Consider the following 7,902-nt stretch of genomic DNA (forward strand, 5'->3'; position numbering starts at 1 on the left):
ATGTTCTTAAAGTATCTATCTTATTGCCTTAATGTAGCAGTAATGTGTTCTTTATGCATTTTGTTTCTTTGCACAGACATTTGTCAAAACTAATTAGAAAATTGCTCTACTTTTTATACCGCACAGGGACATCCTCAGATTCGAAGAGGTATTTATTTTTTCACTTTACGAGAGAGGATTTTGCTTCCACATTATGCAGGAAAGAACTCTGATGTTCTGTGTGGTAGACAATTTCTGTCCTTTTTATATTTAGTGTAATAAAGAGTTTCTGAAAACGGTGGCAGTGTGTTCTGATTTTGCTTACATCACAGATCATTTTGGAAACTGTGTAGCATATGGAATGGTTTTATTTTAATTTTTATTTCTTTAAAAAAAAAACTCTTACTGACTTTCATTAGCTCTTTGTATCGTATAATAAAATTCACAAAAACATATCTAAACTATAGGGAGAATTAAATTCAATCCAAATGTACTTTCAGATACGCAATTACAACTTTATCTGGGCTAGTTTCATCCATCAATTTTGTGCATTTTATAAAAACAAAAACGTTTGATTAGCACCACACTTTTGCCACTTATATTTCGGGGGGGGGGAGTAGAGTGGAGATTAAAAGGGCCAATGTGGGGATTTGTAACAAATTAACATAATCCATTCATTGGAAAGTTAGGTTTTTACATTTAAAGTGAATTCTTTCAACACTAAGGATCTACTATTTAATGTTGTTTTGGTATGTTATAATGTGGGTGAGTGTGTATGTGAATGTCCCTCCCACCCTGTGGATCAGCACACCACCACGGAACAGTGACACTGAGACCTCGCTGTCCCACCACAGGACCTCGGCAAGACGAGTGATGGGGAGAAAGGGGAGGGATAGTAAGAAAGATATCTGGGTGCAAGTGCTGACCTTTGGGGTGTTGAACCTGTGATCTACGTCTGCATTGTAGGTGCTGTCAATGCAGAGGGGGGGGGTAATGTGTATGATGGGTGGTATACAAGGGGTGGCAAAATGAGGTTTTGCCTAGAGTGACAAAAATCCTTGCACCAGCCTTGTGTATGAGTGGCATGTCTGATAAGGTGATGGAACATGCTACCAACTCATTGTTTTTGTTTTGTGTTTCCCTGAATTCAGTTTACAGATTTACAGGTATACTTAAAATGCTGTTTTATTTGAAGTGAGTTTTGAATGAGATATCCTTGGTGGACTTTAAAAGTTTTTGGTATAAAAGGAAACCAGGAATGTACAAATAACTTGGAAGACTAAGCAGGGGTTACTTATAAAGTTCCTCCTAGATTGTAAACCTACTGTTCCTCGTTAATTAATGTATCGGTTTGTTTTAGTCTGCCAATTCTAGTTTTGGCATGCACTGCGTAAATTGGTGGTGCTGTATAAATTATAATAGCACTTGGTTTACACATGCTCTTATCGCTATAGCAACCAACACAAATTTGATGACTAAGGAACTTTTAACTGCCTGATCTTTTTAAGAGCACTTTTACAAGTTAATGCCAGAATTGCTCTTTAAAACAGCAGCCACAATTAAATGGTTGTTAAGACATGTCATTACAGAACTGTTGTGGGAACCTAATCAGCTTCTAGGGCTATTTCCTTCCAGTGCAAATCACACGTTATATTATGTATTGCTTTCTTGTTTTGCATTTTAAAAAGGCGCACCAGTTGTGGTGTAACAAGAAAATCTTCTGACATATTAGCGTGTGATTATGCCAAGTGAATGTAAGTTGTGCATTTTTTTATTTATTTTTTTTTTTAAAGCAGAACAGGTAAGCAGGTGATTTTATTCTATCCATCTGTATTTCTTGGTTTGTTTGTTTTTTTCATTTAACATGAATAAGCATGCCGAAAGTAATAGAAACTAGCCATCTCCTGAATGTTACTGTTTGTGGTCACCCCAGTCCTCCCTGTCATAATTACTGATGGTAATTGAATTGGAAAACTGTTGTGTATCAGGAGAATACCAAGCAGTATATTTGAATGTGTGATATATTTTCATCCATCCTCTAGTATTTTTTTATTTATTCATTAAATATTAATTAAAGGTTATCTAATGTCAACTCCAGCCAATCCATTTGGTAAGACGGGTAGAACAGGTCTGTAACAATGGTATTAATTCTCCATCTTCACCAAAATGCAAGGAGTTGGAGTATCTCTAATACCTGTACTGATGAGGAGGGAGCCTTCTATGTTTTACCCTTAACTTTTGCAACCTCTGTGGTTGCAAGGGAGGGTATTAAAGTAATCCATTGATCAACACCCTTTGTAACACTCTTATATATGGGAAAAGTAACTTCCATGCCTGTACTGCGGGGTATACTTAAGGCATTTCCTCAAACTGTTTATTGTATATGTGCTAGTGCAGTGTACCAAGAAATGCCCATCAAGCAGAGGATTTGTAAATCACATATTAATCGGTTTGCCATTGATAGGGAATAGGTCCAGCCTCATTGTATAGTAACCCAAAGATTAGGCAGTTTAAGGCCAAGAAGGTATTTCTCCTGCTGGAAATAATTTAGCAAAGATACTTTGCCTTTTTATGCCAAAGAAATAACCAAAGCTGTGCTCAAGCGCCTCTAAAAGCATAACAATTTAAAAAGGTCTGCCTTACAAAGAAATAATTTGCCACGGCTTATACTCTTGAGATAATCTTTTGAATGTTTATGGAATGTATATTGGATATGAGACTTGTGCATTTGTTTTGTAACAAAAATTTGGGGCGAATCAACAAAAACGAGGGCAAGCGCCGACGAAACTTAGGAAAATGAATTGCAAAAGTGAAGAAGATTTGTTTTGGATTAGTTAATTCATTGCCATGTGTAGCCAGCTTTACAAGCCGTTTTGGCGCTCCTTCATGAGGTAAAGTGCGAGGGACTGTGTGTGGGAGGGTACATACCAATGACTGATAGAAGTAGTCAAAAAATGGGGGTGGTCTCATTAATGGTAATGGCTGTGATTGATGGGTCCAACAACCGGTGGGAGTTTTTCCTTACTTTTTTCACTCTGGCCAATCAGCATTTACAAGGGGAGGGGACAAGCATTAGATATGTCTGCTGATGCCATTTTTACTTGTCAGTAGCAGCAGTTTAAGTGTGAGAGACAGTTTAGGAGAGACTGAGATTGATGCTCATGCTGCAAGTTAATGAATGGTTTATTGTAGTGCAGAAAATGTAATGCTGTGGGGTGGATTGGAGAAGCTGTAGTGACTACCGTAGTGTATTACAGGGACTGCAGCAGACATTTCCCCCTATTCTTGGTTAGATGGGCAACTGTCTTAATCAACTAGAGTACTAGCCAAACCTTTAATTAGTGGGCAAGTTACATTTATCATCTATCTATCATATTTATTCTTCTTCTGATAAATAAATATTAGTGACCATATAATACATTTGATATATTATATCGGGGCTGCACATTCCTGCCCACCCAGGCTCAGAGTCCTATTACTATTACTGCTGCTGCTACTCTTTGTCTGTCCTGGATCACCTCATTTGGGAATGCCCCCAAATGTCATTCCAAATAAAAGAGAGGCCCACAAATTTCGTTCAAACTGAACAAATTCATTGAAAGACGAAACGAACTTGGCAAAAATTAAACAAAAAATGTTATCTAAATCCATTTTGCTTGCCATGCAAATGTCTACGGAATATCAACACACATCTATTCTGTTTTTTACTATGCTTGGTTTATTCACTGAATTAACTACCTTCTATGTAGCAGCAGCAGCAGCAACAACTATTCTTTACCAATATACGTAACCACATTCTTTGTTCATGCCTCAGAAGGTCTACAATGCAAAACAAACTATTATGTTCTTCAGTACAAAGCTTTGACCATTCATTATCCTGAATGGGTTTCTCAACTTTGTAACGATTGGAACAAGGAGTCTGTGATTTATACCTGGCTTCCACTTTTGATGACGAAAGAAATCTGTAGCAAGGGGCCAGCCCTTCTCTTAAAAAAATAAATAAAAATAAAAAAAAAAGTGCATGCAAGCAAAGAAGCCCAACGTACAATGTAGAACATAATTAAAGGTGGATTTTAAAAGATTTAACTACGTAACTATAGAGTAAAATAAACCAAACAGTTTAGTAGAGAGACTGTTAAAAAAAATTGTAATTCATGTGATACAGTAAACAGGTTTTTTTTTTTTATTGAAGGAGCACTTCTCCAAATAGAATATATGCTTAATGCACAGTCGAGTCTATTTCCATTGACTCCACTGCATGTAAGCGGAACTCCTATTCATTTTAATTGTATACAAGTAAGCTGTCCAGTACCAGAGTTCTGGCTACAGTAGAAGATGACAGAGGAAAGCGAATATGATGCAAAAGAGATAAAATGAATAACATTGCATAGTTTATTGACATATATAGCTAAAATAACAAATCTATTTACTTTGCTTGTATGAGCCTCATAAAGCTTTGTCAAACCGCAATTCAAAACTCAACAACTGGTGTTTTAAAATATTTGGTACTGTATAAAAGGATGTTACTCTTTTAAGAATAAATGCTGTGTTAGTTTTAATCAATATCATGATGATCCACCGAGTGTGAAAAAATAAAACATTGTTTCGCATGTGATTAGGCCTCTGAACAACCATAACAACTAAAACACACAGACTTTTAATCTGTTACCGAGACATATTTTTAATTAGGATACTGCTGCCACCTAGTGTGAAAAATAGGTATAAAAGCAAGTACACATCAAAAACACTGCTCCTTCCCTGTTTGTGGGAGAAACAGCAAGGAGTTCACCTTCCAGGCCAGAGGCGTTGGAGAAGCCGTGGCAGTATTATCAGCGGTTCAAGTATGAGTATAAATCTTGTCAGAATTTTTTTTCTTTCTAAGGAAGAAGTTAAGGTTGTGGAAGAATCAAGATTTCTGAGCCCCCAAATCAGAGGTAAGTCTGGAGATTCATTCCATAGCTAGAGAGACTAAGATCTTCCCATGAGACGCTGGCCAATATTAAGAATGAGGAATCGAAGTATCCCGCGAGAAGTCTATTTACTTCTAAGAGAGACTTTCCATTCAAGAAAGAGGACACCGATTCTTGAATTGTAACAAGAGTTGATCTGGCTGTGGCAAATGCAACAAAGTGAACAATTATTCCAGTTGAAGATGCAGTTCATTTCTCTTTCTATGGGCAAGAAGGGCATTTCATAAGGTATTTGAAGCTATTTTTACAAGTGGTATGCCATTTATGGTCAACAAACTCTTTGGATCAGAATTGTAGTGTCTATTGGAAATAAGAGAGCATATTCTGGCACTTCTCTCAGCACCCCAAGTCTTCAGGAAAGTGGTGGTGATGACCTGCCTAAGATGTCTTAGAGTTACAGTTATTCCTTACCCGGACAATTGGCTGCTGGTGGCCTCTTCAGCCAATATTCTGGAAATTCATATCTCCTCGACACTGGGCACATAGGATCAACATAGAGAAGTTCTCCATGGAGCCTTGTCAGAGGCAGGGACTTCTCTTTACCGCTAGAAAATATGTTTCTACAGCAGGCATTGAAGGGTGCTGTGTTTTTTTCATTTAAAAAAGAAGGCGTCTTTGCTATAGGCCTGTAGGGAAGATAATTTCTACCAGGTACTGTGGGCTCTGACGCATACCTGGCCTAATCAATCTTTTCTCTTAAGAACCTAGAGCAGAGAACCTGAATTCTTGGAAATCCGTGGTGTGCTTTCATAACATTATGACGGAGATGGTGGATAAAGGACAAGGACATCTAAACAGTTCTGTCATGGAGCCCTCTAGTGAACCCGTCCTTATTGGCGAACACATGCACAAGAGAGATGGATGAGAGAGCACTTTCATCAAACTATAGTGAACTCCTGGCAGTTTAGAGAGCACTGATGTTTTGGCACAAGAGGTTCTGAGGGAAACAAATAAGGATAAGTCCAGACAACAGGGAACTGGAGAACAGAAAAAAATAGTTATATCTCAGAGCCTCATTTGTACACTTGGCAGCCTGTAGGCAGTGGTGGCCTATATAAACAAGCAAGGAAGCAGCAGAAGTCTACAGATCAGTATACATGCATCATGCACTTTTTACTGGGCCAAGCTTTGTCTCAAGAAATTGACAGCAGTTCTTAGGGTTGCCAAATGCCACTGTAGACTTTCTGTGCCTATAACAAAATCCCTGACGACTTGTATGCATTTTCCTATGTGTGGAACCATGGTTTGTGGTGTATATTTCCTCCTCTTCCCTTAATTTTGAGGGTGGTGCAGAAGATCTGGAAGGAAGGAGCATCGATGATGCTGATCATATCAGATTGGTAGAGAAAAATATAGTATTCTATACTCGTAATGATGGCTTAGGTCCCACCCTTTTCTCTGCACGTGTGTCCAGGGCTGCTGACTTAAGGTCCTGTGGTTCACCCAGATCCACAAAGTCTGAAATTGATGGTGTGTCTTCTGAACGGGGCATTCCAGTTTGACCAGGCCTTTCCAAAAAGTTGTTATAACCCTGCTCCAAAAAGTGAGTTACCTCAGGCACCTGTGAGACCTCTGATTCTAACATCAATTACTGTGGTTAGCACAGCCAGCAAACCTCAGACTCTTATCTATTGGTCATTTTCTAAGATTTTAGAAGAAAAACTCTCTACCCCTAGATCTTTTTTCCTAAAGTTATGTCACATTTCCACCAAAAGCAAGTCATACACTATATGAACACTTGACCATCACATCTATAGGAGCTTGTTTGGCATCCCATTCTAAAACCATTGGCAGTTGCCTCCACTCTTCTTGAAAGGGTTTCTACAAGATTTTGGAGTGTGTATGTGGGAATTTGTGCCCATTCAGCCAAGACAGCATTTTGGCAGTTGGCATTTCAATTAATTCCAGAGGTGTTCAGTAGGGTTACGGCCAGTGCTCTGTGCAGGCCACTCGAGTTCCTCCACACCAAACTCGTCTTTATGGCTCTTGCTTTCTGCACAGGGGCACAGTCTCTGTCCCGCCTTATTCTTCCTCTGTCCCGCTTTGCAGGGGCAGAGAAGGGAGAGGCCAGGGTCGGGCTTGCCCACCAGGATACCGGGAAATTTCCCGGTGGGCCGGCAGGCCAACATTCAAAACAGCCTCTGCGAGCGGGATTGAAAGCCTCCTCCGCCTGCCAGCACACCGCCTAATGGCCGTACCTCAGGACTTCGTCCCCACGTCTTTAAATGTTTCCAGTGCTGTTTTTCATTCCCAGTCCGGCCCTGGCTGAGGCGAGATCTGCACTCACCTCAGGTGCAGCTGCAGGGGGCGCACAGCCGCCCCATCAGCAGCTGTAGCCTGCAGACTAGTTGGAAGATCACAATCTCACTCTGGTCGGCTCAACATTAGGTCACTTCAGACCTTGCTTTACTGTCAAAAATAATAATGCAGAGCGCGGGGATCTGCAGCAATAGCCGGCGCGTAGTGATGAGGGGGAGTAAAGTGATGTCTGAAGTGATAGACCTCGCACTCCCACCACAGGATGCAGGATACAGGATGGAGGCTGGATGTAAGAGATGGAGAGAAAGCGTTGTAAGGGCAGTGTGTATGTATGTGTTTGTAAGCTTCTGTATGTGTATGGGCCGGTGTGTGTAAGAGCAGTATAGTTATTTGGTAGCTGGTATGTAAGGCCAATGTACATGTATATGTGTGTGTGTGTGTGTGTGTGTGTGTAAGGGCAGTGTATATGTGTGTAAGGCCAGTGTACATGTATATGTGTGTGTGTGTGTAAGGGCAGTATACGTGTATATGTGTGTGCGTGTAAGGGCAGTGTACATGTATATGTGTGTGTGTGTGTGTAAGGGCAGTGTATGTGTATATGTATGTTTATGGGCAGGTGTGTGCAAGGGCAGTGTATGTATATGTGTGTGTGTAAAGGCAGTGTATGTGTATATGTGTGTTTATGGGCAGGTGT

Source organism: Spea bombifrons, chromosome 5 (assembly GCF_027358695.1).
Source record: "Spea bombifrons isolate aSpeBom1 chromosome 5, aSpeBom1.2.pri, whole genome shotgun sequence".
In the NCBI taxonomy this organism is placed as follows: Eukaryota; Metazoa; Chordata; class Amphibia; order Anura; family Pelobatidae; genus Spea; species Spea bombifrons.